A 15,543-nucleotide genomic window follows, 5' to 3' on the forward strand; every position below is an offset into this window, starting at 1 on the left:
CTCCTTGATATTTGAATCGTTTCTTTTTCTGACTGCCTCCAGTATTTTCTCCTTCACTTGATAATTCTGTAATTTGACAACAATATTTCTTGGTGTTTATAGTTTGGGGTCCCTCTCAGGTGCTGAACAGAGGATTCTTTCAATGATTATTTTGCCCTCTTAGTATAGGACTTCTGGGCAATTTTCCTTGATGATTTCTTGGATGATATTGTCCAGGCTCTTTTTTCATCGTGGCTTTCTGGTAGACCAATAATCCTTAACTTTTCCCTCCTGGATCTATTTTCCAGGTCAGTTGTTTTTCCAGTTAGATACTTTACATTTTTTTCTGTCTTTTCATTCTTTAGATTCTGTTTAACTGATTGTTGATGTCTCATAGATTGATTAGCTTCTACTTGTCAGATTTTATTTTTTATCAAATTGTATTCTTCAGTTAACTTTTTCATCTCCTTTTTCATCTGTCTAGTTTTTCCTTTTAAGGAGTTATTTTCACCAGTTATGTTTTGTTCTTCCTTTTCCACTTGTCCAATTTTCCTTTTTAAGGAACTGTTCTTTTCAGTGATTTCTTTTTTCATATTTTTTAATTCGTTGACCAGTTTTTCTGCTATTTCTCTAACTTGTGTTTTAAAATCCTTGCAGAATTCATCCAAGAAGGTTCTTTGTGCTATCAACCAGTTCATATTTCCTACTGAAGTTTCACGTGGGAATACAATCTCAATGCTGACCTCTTTGGTATTTGTGTTTTGGTCCTTCTCCCTACAGAAAGATTATGTGATCTTTTCTTTTCTGCTTTGCTTCTTACTCAGGCTAGCGTCCCTTTTCCTGACTTTTAAGGTAGATTTCTGTGTTTCTGGCACAGGGAGCTTTGTCCCACAGTTCTTTTGCCTAAAACTTTAGGCTTTGTGTCTTGGTGGTCTCTAGTTCTTTCAGACACAAATTTTATGCTGCAGCTTACCTGATACTGAGCTGTCTGGTGTTTGAAAGCAGAGGCTGGTTAGGTCTTCTTGGGTTTTCCCTGTAGTTACCTTGGAGCCACTTCGGTAAGTGTGGGGGAGGGGCAATCTGGACACTGGAAGCCCCTCTGCTGCGCTAGAACACAGGTAAACTCAGCTATCTGCACTAGTGTCTTCCTGATTCCGCTGGGGTGCTGAGGCTCCTGGTGCTGGCAGTTACTGGCTTCACCTTCCTGGGGTTCAATATCTTCTCCTAGTTTGTTGAGGTGCGGTTGTCTGTGACAGTTCTAATCCTGCAGTGCTTGCCTTTGGCCACAGCAAGAGGAACCCTCCTTACTGATCTTTCTAGCCTCCTGGGCCAAGAGTCTGTTTACCCCTTCTGCTGCTCCCACTGTTTCAGGGTTTTTCCAGAGGAGATATCATCTGGTCTCATTACAGTCAACAAGGTGAGGGAGATAGAAATTATGGATCCCTCCATCATCCTGTCTTCTGGAACCCAGGAAGGAAAGTTTTCATGGCTGAAACTGCCCTGGTAACTTGAGGTTTACTGGCTAGCTTTCTTCTTTCCTTTTTCCCGACCTCCCTCTCCCCTTCACTCTTCCTTCCTTCCTTCCTTCCTTCCTTCCTTCCTTCCTTCCTTCCTTCCTTCCTTCCTTCCTTCCTTCCTTCTTTCCTTCCTTCCTTCCTTCCTTCCTTTCTGTCTCTTTTCTAAAAGACCAACCCTTAAGCCCATCACACTCTGAAGCTCACATGTTGGACCACAGTAGCTCCTTGCCCAAGCAGCACTTAATAGATATATTTTGGGCACTCCACTTCAGGCTCAGAGTGAATGTCAGCAATAACTATTTCTCTTTGAACCAGCAACCCTGAAAGTCTTTCCCTCCCAATTTGACTTTTTTTAATTAAAGGGGACAACCCTTGATTCACTTCTTAATGACAACCTTTCACTGAATGGGTGCTGCCTCACTCAAATTAAGAACCCGAAAAAGGCCTTAACCTAAAAAGGAGCAGAGTCTCCAATTGCATCCTGAACCAACTCCAGTTATCCTGATGAATATCTGGACACTGAACCCATATGGCTCTGGAGGAGAAAGTGAGACTTTGCACAGCTCTCCCTCACTCAAATCAAAGTGAACTGCAAGTCATGTCATCATTTCCCTGATGTCAAGGTCCTCTTCAAAACTGAAGGACAGATATAACAACTATTTTCAAGTTTTTTCACTAGTTTTCATCAGATAGTGGGTTCTTATCCCAAAAGCTGGTGTCTTTGCATTTTCAAACAGGAAATTACTATAGTCATTGAATACTGTGTCTTGTCAGTACCAAATAGTTTGTAGATTGCCACTTAATGCTTGAAAGTTCTTGATTTCATTGAAAGACCATTTTTCCCCTGAAGTATTATACTCAGTTTTGCTGGGTAGGTGATTCTTGGTTTGAGTCCTAGTTCCTTTCGCTTCTGGAATATCATATTCCATGCCCTTCTATCCCTTAACGTAGAAGCTGCTAGATCTTGTATTATCTTGATTGTATTTCCACAATACTTGAATTGTTTCTTTCTAGCTGCTTGCAATATTTTCTCCTTGATCAGGGAACTCTGGAATTTGGTCACAATGTTCCTAGGAATTTCTCTTTTTCAATCTCTTTCAGGCGGTGATCAGTGGATTCCTTGAATATTTATTTTGCCCTCTGGTTTTAGAATATCAGGGGAGTTTTCCTTCATAATTTCATGGAAGATGATTTCTAGGCTCTTTTTTTGATCATGGCTTTCAGGTAGTCCCATAATTTTTAAATTATCTCTCCTGGATTTATTTTCCAGGTCAGTTGTTTTTCTAATGAGATATTTCACATTATCTTCCATTTTTTCATTCTTTTGGTTTTGTTTTGTGATTTCTTGGTTTCTCATACAGTCATTAGTCTCCATTTGTTCCATTTTAATTTTGAAAGAACTGTTTTCTTCAGTGAGCTTTTGAACGTCCTTTTCCATTTGGCTAATTCTGCTTTTTAAAGCATTCTTCTCCTCATTGGCTTTTTGAACCTTTTTTGCCAATTGAGTTAGCCTATTTTTAAAGGTGTTATATTCTTCAACATTTTTTTGGGTCTCCTTTAGCAAGGTGTTGATCTGTTTTTCATGCTTTTCTTGCATCTCTCTAATTTCTCTTCCCAGTTTTTCCTCCACCTCTCTAACTTGATTTTCAAAATCCTTTTTGAGCTCTTCCATGGCCTGAGCCTATTGAATATTAATTATGGATATTTGGGATACAGAAGCCTTGATTTCTATATATTTCCCTGATGGTAAGCATTGTTCTTCCTCATCAAAAAGGATGGGAGGAGACACCTGTTTACCAAGAAAGTAACCTTCTATGGTCTTATTTTTTTTCCCCTTTTTTGGGCATTTTCCCAGCCAGTTACTTGACTTCTGAGTTTCCTTTCCACACGCACCTTGCCTCCAGATGCACCCGGCTAGTGCTTGGGGTCTGAGATTCAAATGCTGCTTCCCAGCCTCAGGGCTTTGGGTGGGGGTGGGGTTGTTATTTAGTGTGGGATTAAGTTCAACTGCTCTGGTGAGGGCAGGGCCGCAACATTCGGCTCAGTTCCCTCAAGGGGTTTATGCAGAGACCTTCAACAATGGATCCGTGCTCCTGACTGCTTTGGGATCTCCAGTGTGCTGCTGCCTCCACTGCTGCCTCCGGAGGGGGCCTGAGTTATGGAGACACCCCGCTCCCCTCTCAGTGAGCCAAAAAGACTCTTTCACCAACCTTCAGCTCTTATGGATGGAGGGACCTGCACTGCTGATGGAGATACTGTCCCTGAAGGCTGCTCAGATCTGCTCCTCTCAGCGCTGCGCGGCCAAGGTAGGGTTGGGCTCTGCTCTGGGTCTGGTGCATGAAGGACCTTTCAGGTTGGTCACTCAGGGCTCTCTGGAACAGAATTCTCCTCCGCTCCACTGTTCTGTGCCCTCTGCTGCTCCAGAACTTGTTGGGAGTTCTTCTTTACAGGTATTTTATGGGCTGTGAGTTCACAGCTAGTATATGTGTACCTTTCTACTCCACCATCTTGGCTCCTTCCCTAGATTGCCACTTTATAATACAATTTTAGATGTAGATCACCTTACCTTGCATTTTTTCGTTAATTCCCTGATATTCATGGCAATTTGTTCTTTCAGATCAATTCTTTATTTTTTTAAATTTATTTATTTACCTATTAACATTCATTTTCTCAAAATTTTGGGTTCCAAAATTTCTCCCCCTTTGTCCCCTCCCCCCACCCCAAAACACCGAGCATTCTAATTGCCTCTATCACCAATCTGCCCTCTCTTCTATCATCCCTCCCTTCCCTTATCCCCATCTTCTCTTTTGTCCTGTAGGGCAAGGTAACTTTCTATACCCCATTACCTGTATTTCTTACTTCCTAGTAGTAAGAACAGTACTCGACAGTTGTTCCTAAAACTGTGAGTTCCAACTTCTCATCATCCCTCCCTCCCCACCCATTCCTTTTCGGAAGGCAAACAATTTAATATAGGCCATACCTGTGTAGTTTTGCAAATGACTTCCATAATAGTCATGTTGTGTAAGACTAACTATATTTCCCTCCATCCTATCTTGCCCCCCATTGACTCTATTTTCTCTTTTGATCCTGTCCCTCCCCAAGAGTGTTGACTTCAAATTGCTCCCTCCTTCCATTGCCCTCCCTTCCATCATTGCCCCCACCTTGCTTATCCTCTTCTCCCCCACTTTCCTGTATTGTAAGATAGGTTTTCATACCAAAATGAATGTGCATTGCATTCCTTCCTTTAGTCGAATGTGATGAGAGTAAACTTCATGTTTTTTTCTCATCTCCCCTTTTTCCCTCCAGTAACAAGTCTTTTGCTTGCCTCTTTTACGAGACATAATTTACCCCATTCCATTTCTCCCTTTCTCCTCCCAATATATTTCTCTCTCACTGCTTAATTTCATTTTTTTAAGATATGATCCCATCCTATTCAATTCACTCTGTCTCTGAGTGTGTGTGTGTACGTGTGTGTGTAATCCCACCAACTACCCAGATACTGGAAAGTTTCAAAAGTTACTAATATTGTATTTCCATGTAGGAATGTAAACAGTTCAACTTTAGTAAGTCCCTTATGATTTCTTTTTGCTGTTACCTTTTCATGCTTCTCTTGATTCTTGTGTTTGAAAGTCAAATTTTCTTTTCAGCTCTGGTCTTTTCATCAAGAATGCTTGAAAGTCCTCTATTTCATTGAAAAACCATATTTTCCCCTGAAGCATTATATTCAGTTTTGCTGGCTGGGTGAGTCTTGGCTTTAGTCCTAGTTCCTTTGACTTCTGGAATACCTTATTCCATGCCCTTCGATCCCTTAATGTAGAAGCTGCTAGATCTTCTGTTATCCTGAGTGTATTTCCACAATACATGAATTGTTTCTTTCTAGATGCTTGCAATATTTTCTCCTTGACCAGGGCACTCTGGAATTTGGCCACAATATTCCTAGGAGTTTCTCTTTTCGGATCTCTTTCAGGTGGTGATTGGTAGATCCCTTGAATATTTATTTTGTCCTCTGGTTCTAGAATATCAGGGCAGTTTTTCTTGATAATTTCATGAAAGATGATGTCTAGGCTCTTTTTTTGATCATGGCTTTCAGGTGGTCCCATAATTTTTAAATTGTCTCTCCTGGATCTATTTTCCAGGTCAGTTGTTTTTTTCAATGAGATATTTCACATTGTCTTCCATTTTTTCATTCTTTTGCTTTTGTTCTGTGACTTCTTGGTTTCTGGTAAAGTCATTAGCCTACATCTGTTCCATTTTAATTTTGAAAGAACTATTTTCTTCATTGAACTTTTGAACCTCCTTTTCCATTTGCTTAATTATGCTTTTTAAAGCATTCTTCTCCTCTTTGGCTTTTTGAACCTCTTTTGCCAATTGAGTTAGCGTATTTTTAAAGGTGTTATTTTCTTCAGCATTTTTTTGAGTCTCCTTTAGCAAGGTGTTGACCTGCTTTTCATGCTTTTCTTGCATCTCTCTCATTTCTCTTCCGAGTTTTTCCTCCACCTCTCTAACTTGATTTTCAAAATCCTTCTTGAGCTCTTCCATGGCCTGAGCCCACTGAATATTAACTTTGGATGTTTGTGATACAGAAGCCTTGACTGCTGTGTCTTTCCCTGTTGATAAACATTGTTCTTCCTCATTAGATAGGATGGGAACAGATATCTGTTCACCAGTAAAGTAACCTTCCGTGGTCTTATTTTTTTCTCTTTTCTGGGCATTTTCCCAGCCAATTACTTGACCTCTCAGTTTCCTCTCCACACCCACCTTGCTTCCAGTTTGCTTAGTTCCCTCAGGGAGTTTATACAGAGACCTTCAACAATAGATCGGAGCTCCTGCCTGCTTTGGGAGCCCTTGTTTCCTCCTGCATCTGCTGCTGCCTCCAGATGGGGCCTGAGTTATGGAGACACCCTGCTCCTCTCTTGGCGAGCAGAAAAGTTCCTCTCACTGACCTTTGGCCCTTGTGGGTGGAGGGACCTGCGCGACCAGTGGAGATTCCTTCACTGAAGCCTACTCGGATCTGCTCCCCTCAGTGCCACAGGACCAAGGGAGGTCTGGGCTCTGCTCTCTGTCTGGTGCACGATGGACCTTTCCTGTAGGTTTTTCAGGTTTCTCTGGAACAGAAATCTCCACTCCGCTGTTCTGTGGCTTCTGCTGCTCCAGAATTTGTTCAGAGTTCTTCTTTACAGGTATTTTATGGGCTGTGGGTTAGGAGCTAGCATATGTGTATCTTTCTACTCCAATATCTTGGCTCCTCCCCCCCCCTTTCAGATGAATTCTGCTATTATATTTTTCTAGCTCCATAAAAATTAAACAAACAAACATGTTTGGTACTTTGGTTGGTATGGCACTGAATAAGTAAATCAATTTACATAGAATTGTCACTTTTATTATAGTATCTTGGCCTACCCATGAGCAATTGACATTTTTCCAATTATGTAGATATCTTTATTTTCAACACCTCTTTAGTGTCAGTTAATTTTCCTGTTCTTCCTCTCCTTTCAGATAAGGGGTATAGTGATGAGCCTATTATCACCAGTATTTTGAAATATTTTGCTAGAAGTGTTAGCTACAGCAATTAGAGAAGGAAAAGAAATTGAAGGAATTATAATAGGTGATGAGCAAACCAAACTATCACTTTTTGCAAGTGTCATAATGGTATACTTAGAAAACCTTAGTTAGAACAATCAAAAATTAATTTCAGCAAAGTTTCAGTATATAAAGCAAACCCATGTCCATCATCAGCATTTTTATATATTATCAACATAGTCCAGCAAAAAGAGGTAGAAAGAAAAACTCCACTTAAAATAACTGTAGATAATACAAAATACTAGAGAGCTGACTATTAATGCAAACCTAAGGATTTTATGAATATAATTACAAAACTCTTCTCACACAAATAAAGTGAAATCTAAACAATTGGGGAAAATATCAGTTTGATTATGGGAAGGCCAAGTCAATATAGTAGAGATGTCAATTTTACCTAAACTAACTTACTTATTCTGTGGCATACTAATTAACCAACCAAAGAATTAAGTTGTTGAGGTAGCAAAAAATATCAAAATTTACCTGGAAGAGGAAATGGCAAAGAATACCACTGGAATCAATGAAAAAAATATGAAGGAAGTTTGCTTAGCAATACCAGATCACAAACTGTATTTCAAAGTTGTAATCATCCAAACAATCTGGCACTGTCTTAATAATGAGTGAGGATCAGTGGAATAAATTAAGTACACAGTACATAGTAGTAAATTGCCATGGTAATCCAGTGTTTGATAAACTAAAAGACCCAAATTTTTGTGTAAGAATTCAACATTTAGCATAAAATTGCTGAAAAAAACTGCAAAGCAATTTGGTGGAAATTATGTGTAGACCAACATCTCCCGCTCTATAGCATGTCAAGGTCAAAATGGATAAATAATTTAAATAGAATCTCTCTATCTCTTGCTGTTGGGTTTTGGTAGTAACATAGAAATGCTGATGATTCATGTGAGTTTATATGTTTATTTTATTAATTTATTTATTTTTACTTTTCAACATTCAGTTCCACAATAATTTGCCTTTTAAATTTTCTTTCCATCTCTCTCCTCTCCCCACCCCAAGACAGTGTACATTCTAGTTACCCTTACCTCCATTCTGTGTTCGTTCCATCACACCACCACTCTTTTCTTATCCCCTTCCCCTCTATTTTCTTTTAGGGAAAGATATGTTTCTACACCCCATTGCCAATATGCTCCATGTAAAAGCAAATTTTAATGTTTGTTTTTGAAACTTCAGGTACAAATTCTCTCCCTTCCTCCCTCACCCCCCCAATGAAAAGGTAAGCAATTTGATATAGGTTATACATGTGTAGCAATGCAAAACACTGCATAGCAGTCTTGTTGTGAAAGACTAACTGTATTTCCCTCCATCATATCCTTCCTTCCATTTGTTCTATTCTCTACTTTAACCATGTCCCTCCTCAAAAGTGTTAACTTCTGACTACCACCTCCTCTTATTGTTGTCCCTTCTATAAGACTCCCCTTATTGCCTTTCTCCCTACTTTAGGATTAGACAGAATTTCTTACCCAATTGAGTGTACATGTACCCTCCTTAGTCCAAATCTGATGAGAGATAGGTTAATTCATTTCCTCTCACCTCCTCCTTTCTTTTTCTCCCTTTTCCTTCACACAATGTATCTCTCTCACCATTTAATTTTATTTTTTAGATGTCATCCCTTCATATTCCACTCACCTCTCTCTCTCTCTCTCTCTCTCTCTCTCTCTCTCTCTCTCTCTCTCTCTCTCTCTTTCTCTCTCTGTGTGTATCTATCTATCTATCTATGTGCATACACACACACACACCCATATATATATACATATATATATTATATATATATATAATATATATATGTATATGTAATTTCCCCCTCCAACTAGCCTATTACTGAGATAACTCTCAAAAGTTATAAACATCATCTATCCTTGTAGTAATGTTAACAGTTCAAATTTAGTGAGGGCCTTATGATATCTCTTTCACATTTACCTTTTCATGCTTCTCTTCATTTTTGAATTTGAAAATCATGTTTTCTATTCAGCTCTGTTCATTTCATCAAGAATGCTTGAAAGTTCTCTATTTCATTCAATATCCATTTTTCCTCCTGAAGTATCGTACTCATTTTTACGGGTAAGGTGATTTTTGGTTTTAATCCTAGCTCCTTTGACCTCTGAAATATCACATTCCAAGTCCTATGATCCATTAATGTAGAAGTTGGTAGATCTTGTATTATATTGGTTGTGTTTCCACAACACTTGAATTATTTCTTTCTGACTTCTTGCAATGTTTTTTCCCTTACCTGGGAGGTCTGGAATCTGACAACAATCTTCCTAGGACTTTTCTTTTGGGGATCATTTTCAGGAGGCAATTAATCGATTTTTTCTATATCTTTTTTACCCTCTGGTTCTAGAATATCAGGGCAATATTCCCTGATAATTTCTTTAAAGGTAATATGTAGGGTCTTTTTTTTTGTCCTTTTGATCATGGCTTTCATGATCAAGTAATAGTCAAATAATTTTTAAATTATTTCTCCTGGGTTTATTTTCCAGGTGACCTTTTTTTTTAACAGTGAGTTATTTCACATTGTCTTCTATTTTCTCAATTCTTTTGGTTTTGTTTTATAATTTCTTGATTTTGGATAAAGTCATTAGCTTCTTTCAGCTGCAGTGAGTTTCACACCTCTTTTTCCAACTGACCAATTGTTTTTTTTTAAATGCATTCTTCTCCTCCTTGCTTTTTCGAACCTCCGTTGTCATTTGAGTTAGTCTATTTTAAAGATCTTATTTTCTTCTGTATTTTTTGCATCCACTTTAGTAAGCAGATTTGTTTTTTCATGATTTTCTTGCATCTCTCTTATTTCTCTTCCCAATTTTTCCTTTACTTCTCTTCCTTGATTTTCAAAATCCTTTTTGAGTTCTTTCATGGCCTAAGAATAATTCATATTTTTTCTTGGAGTCTTTGCATGTAGGAACTTTGACTTTGTTTTCTTCTGATTGTATGTTTTGACCTTCCTTGTCACCAAAGTAAGATTTCATAGTCTGATGTTTTTACCCCAGAGTTTGCTCATTTCTCCAGTCATTTACTTGACTTTTGAGCTCTTTCTCAAAGTAATTCTCTGCTTCCAGTATGTGTGTGTGTGTGTGTGTGTGTGTGTGTGTGTGTGTGTGTGTGTGTGAGGAAGTTGGGGGGGCGAGTTACTATCCCAAACTTCAGGGATTTTGTGCAGCTATTTTCAGAAATGTATCTCGTGACCTGCAAATTTTCAGCTCTTCCAAGATTGTAAGCTCAAAAGAGATATGTTTACTCCCCTCCTGTTCTGTGCTTTTGTCTATGAGTGACTACAAGCACTCTTTTTTTCTTTGGAACTGTAACAATTCCCTCTCCACTGCTACCACAAGCTCCACCATGCCAGAACTCCTCCTTGTCCCAGAACCGCCACATAGGACTGCAACCCAGATCCAAGCAGGGCAAAACAAGAGAATCCCACCTCAACGCCAGCAAGGAGATCCCTAATATGCCTCATGATAAATTGCTCAATCCTCCCAAAAATCTGTGGGTCTAGTGCTCCAGAAACAGCCCCTATCGCTGCTGCTGCTGCAGCACCTGCAGCAGGCTCTACTGCCCCCTCTGACAGAAAGGAATTGGGCCAGACCACTACTCCTCAAACAGGTCCAATAGGCTTTTTCCACTGATCTTTCAAATTGTCCTCAGGGTTTTTGGTCAAGAAATCTGAAAACCATCACAGTTGTTATTGATTCAATTCCCTGAGTCCTGCTCTGGTTCTATCTCTGCTCACACAGCAGATGCTAGATTGTGCTCTACTGCCAGCATGAAATGATAGATGCTTCTTGTCCACCTTCTTGGCTGTGCTGGGCTGGAGATAAGCTTCATTCTGGCATTCTATGGATTCTGCAGCTCCAGAATTTGCTTAGACTCATTTTTATAGACATTTGTATACATTTGGGGGAGACCTTGTGCTAGACCCTGCTTTTACTCCACCATTTTGAATTCACCCCTGTAAGTGAGTTTATTTTATATCCCACAACTTTCCTAAAGTTGTGTAATATTTCAATTAATTTTTCATTTGATTCTCTAAGTATATAGTCATGTCATCTGCAAGGAGTGATAACTTTGTACTTTGCCTGTTCCAATTCCTTCAATTTTTTTTCTTCTCTTATTGCTACAGCTATCATTTCTAGCACAATATTGAGTAACAATAGTCCTTGTTTCACCCTTGCTCTTATTAAAAATGCTTCTAGCTTATCCCCATTACATATAATGCTCGCTGATGTTTTCAGGTAGATTCTACTTATCATTTTAAGGAAGACTCCCCTGATTCCTATGTTATCTAGTGTTTTTAATAGGAATGAGTGTTATATTTTGTCAAAAGCTCTTCCTGTATCTATTAATTGTATGAATTCTTTTAGTTTTGTTGTTGATGTGGACAATCAAGCTGATAGTTTTCCTAATATTGAACCAACCCTGCTTTGCTGTTGTAAGTCTTACTTGGTCATAAGGTATTATCCTCATAATAACATTTTATTTAAAAATTTTGCACCTTTATTCATTAAGAAAATTGGTCTATAATTTTCTTTTTCTGTTTTGACCCTTCCCAGTTTAGGTAGCAGTATCATATTTGTTTCATAAAAAGAATTTAGTGGGACACATTTTTGCCTACTTTCCCAAGTGGTTTATATAGTATTGGAAGTATTTTTTCTTTAAATGTTTCATAGAATTCACTTGTAAATCCATCTGGCCTTGGAGGTTTTCCTAGGGAATTCAGTGATAGCTTCTTCAATTTCTTTTCCTAAAACGGCTCTATTTTACTTGATTTCCTCTTGTGTTAATCTGAACAATTTAACATTATTGTATATATCCATCCACTTCACTTTGGTTGTCAGATTTATTGCCATACAATTGGGTAAAATAGTTCTTAATTATTGTTTCAATTTTCTCTTCATTGGTGCTGAATTCACCCTTTTCATGTTTGGTACTAGTAATTTGGTTTTCTTCCTTTTTTTAAACCAAGTTAACCAAAGGTTTATTTACTTTTTTTCATAAAACCAGCTCTTAACTTTATTTATTAGTTCATTGCTTCATTTCAATTTTATTACTCTCTCCTGTGGCTTTCATAATTTCTAATTTGGCGTTTAACTAGGAATTTTAAATTTGTCTTTTTTTCTAACTTTTTTAGTTGCATACCCATTTCATTGATCTCCTCTTTCTCTACTTTATTCATGTAAGCATTCAGACATATAAAATTTTCCCTAAGAACTGCATATACTGCATCCCATAACTTTTGGTATGTTGTCTGATTATTGTCATTTTCTTGGTTCTGATTGTTTCTCTAATTTTTTTGTTTGACTCACTCATTCTTTACGCTTAGGTTATTCAGTTTCCAATTAACTTTGGGTCTAATGGTATTTGTTATATATATTTAATTGCATCAAGAGCTTTAAATGAAGCATTTAATATTTCTGTCTTTCTCCATTGGATTGTGAGGGTTTTATACACTAATACAAGGTCAATTTTTGTGTAGGTGTCATGTACCAGTGAAAAAATGTACATTCATTTCTATTTTCATTCAATTAACTACAGAGGTCTATCATAGCTAACTTTTCCAAAATTTTATTCACCTTCTTAACTTCTTTCTGATTTGTTTTGTGGTTAGATTTCTCTAGTTCTGAGAGGATGAGGTTTATGTCCTCCACTAGTATAGTTGTGCTTTCTATTTCTTCATGTAACTCCCTTCCCTTCCCTTCTAAGAATTTAGAAGCTATTACATTTGGTACATAAACACTTAGTAATGATACTACTTCTTTTTCTATGGTACATTTTAGCAAAATATGGTTTTCTTCCTTATTTCTTTAAATTACATCTATTTTTCCTTTTTTTTTCTTCAGAGACCAGGATTGCCACCCCTACTTTCTTTTTATTTCAGTTGAAGCATAATATATTCTGCTTCAGCCCTTTAATTTTACTCATTATGCATCCCTCTGTTTTGAATGTTTATTTTGCAAACAATATATTGTAGAATAATGATTTTTAATGTACTCGGCTGTCTGCTTCCATTTTATGGGAGAGTCCATAGCATTCACAATCACAGTTATGATTGCTATCTGTATCTTAGTCTCCATTCTATATCTCCAATTTATGCTTGTCTCTTTTTCTCCCTTTACCACTGCACTAGTGTTTTGCTTGTAACCACTTCCTCCCTCAGTCTACCCTCCCTTCTTTCAGCCTCCTTTCTTTTCTTTCTCTTTTTCCCTACTACTTCTTCCCTACCTTTTTTTCACCACTTCCCTTTTCTTTTCCCTTCCCCCTCCCCTGCACCCTATGGGGTAAGTTAGATATCTATACTTAAATGAACAACTTATTCCATCTTGGAGTGAAATCTTATGAGAGCCAAGTTCAAACAATGTTTATCTCCCTCCCTTCTTTTCTTCTACTGTAATAGGTCTTTGCACCTCTTCATAAGATGTAATTTACCCTTTTTGCTTTCTCCTTTCTTCTCCCAGTACAATGCTTTTTAACTTCTTAATTAGATCTTTTATCATCACATAAAACTCAGCTTATATCCATGACCTTTGTGTATGTATTCCCCTTCTAGATGTCATAATAAAGATACAAGTATCAAGACTTACAACTATCATCTTCTCACATAGGAATGTAAACATTTTGTACTCGTTGGGCAACATGCTGTTGTTTTCTTTCCTGATTTAATTTTTTTATACATCTCTTGAATCTTGTATTTGAAAACCAAATTTTCTGTAAAACACTGATCTTTTCATCAGGAAGATTTGAAAGTCCCCTATTTCACCTAATGTCTATCTCCTTCCTTGAAAGATCATGCTCAACTTTTCTGAGCAGTTGATCCTTGCTTGTAATAAAACCATAAGATAAAACTTGAAGAGCAATTATTACTTAATTTAATTATTATTTAATTAGTTATTACTTAACTGTTTTAAATAATTAAAATTTTAAAATAATGTAAAATAAAATATAAAATATGCAAATTATATATATATATAAATATATATATATATATAAATAAATTATGAAAATGATTACTTAAAAGTAATTAATTATTATTTTAAAAGGTCAAACTCTCTACTTCTTATATGGGAAAATATTACCTGTACTCTTAAGAATGTTATCATTACTTGAGTAGTTTAAAAGACAATAACCAAAACTGGATAGGGAGAGATAAAATAGAGCAATCATCCCATACAAATAAGGTATAAATGGAAAAATTGTTATGATGGAAGCAGGGAGAATAGAGGACTGATAGTGTTCAAGCCTTATTGTCATCAAAACTGGATGTGATAACATATACATCATAATAACATATGCATAATAATAGCAATATAAATAATAACAAACAATACACACATATATAAATAGAAACAATAACGTATTCAACATAAGATGTAATTACATGCATATCTAGAAGGGTTATAAAATCATACACACATAAGCATGATACACACACATATATACATACACATATACACTCATGTGTATACACACATACATGCACCCATATGCACATATATGTACACACATGTGTACATACAAACATATATGCATGCATATACACAGATTTAGAGAGGGTCGTTTAGAAAATGTGACCAAGACATGGGAGACTAGAGAGAGAGTATAAGGGTAGAGTTCTTAGAAGGGTTAAGGAACAACAAGGTAAGGGGAGGGGATAAGTGAGAGATTCTTCAAAAAGGTATAGATTAGGGAGATGGTGGTTAGAAGTAAATCAGCTATGTGAGGGGGGTTAGGGTAAAAGGAAAAGGTCAAAAGGATAAGAAGGAAAAATAGGATAGAGGAAAATGGACAACTAATAGCTGTGACTTTTAACGTGAATGGGGTGGACTCACCCATAAAATGGAAACAAATAGAAAAATTGATCAATAACCAAAAACCACAATCTGACAACATGTTGTGTATAAGAAATATATTTAAAAATGAGAAATATACACAAGTTTAAATAAAGGTTTGGAGTAGATTTTATTATGCTTCAGTGATTTAAAAAAAAAACAACACCAGAGGTACCAATCATGCGATCAGACAAAATTAAAACTAACTAGAGTTAATTAAAAGAGATAGGTAGGGAAACTATATTATGATGAAAGGTAACATAGAAAATAAAACAATATCAATATTGAAGCATTATACACCAAATGCTGTTGCTAAAATTTTAAAGGAAAAGTTAAATGAATTTCAGGTAGAAATATATATTCATAATATAATAGAAATTTTAACCTTTTCCCCTCAGTATTAGATAAATCTAACAAATAAATAAATAGATGAATAAACAAACAAACAAACGAATGAATGAATGAGTAGATGAATAAACAAATAGGGAAGAACTTAAGGAGGAAAATAGAATTTTACCTAAACTTGATAAGATAATTGAATGGAAAAAGAAAGAAATATACCTTTTTCTTCAATGGAACAGGGTACCTTTGGGGAAAAAATGGCTATATATTAGAGTATATAAATTTAAAAT

This window comes from Notamacropus eugenii, chromosome 7 (assembly GCF_028372415.1).
Source record: "Notamacropus eugenii isolate mMacEug1 chromosome 7, mMacEug1.pri_v2, whole genome shotgun sequence".
Classification (NCBI taxonomy): domain Eukaryota; kingdom Metazoa; phylum Chordata; class Mammalia; order Diprotodontia; family Macropodidae; genus Notamacropus; species Notamacropus eugenii.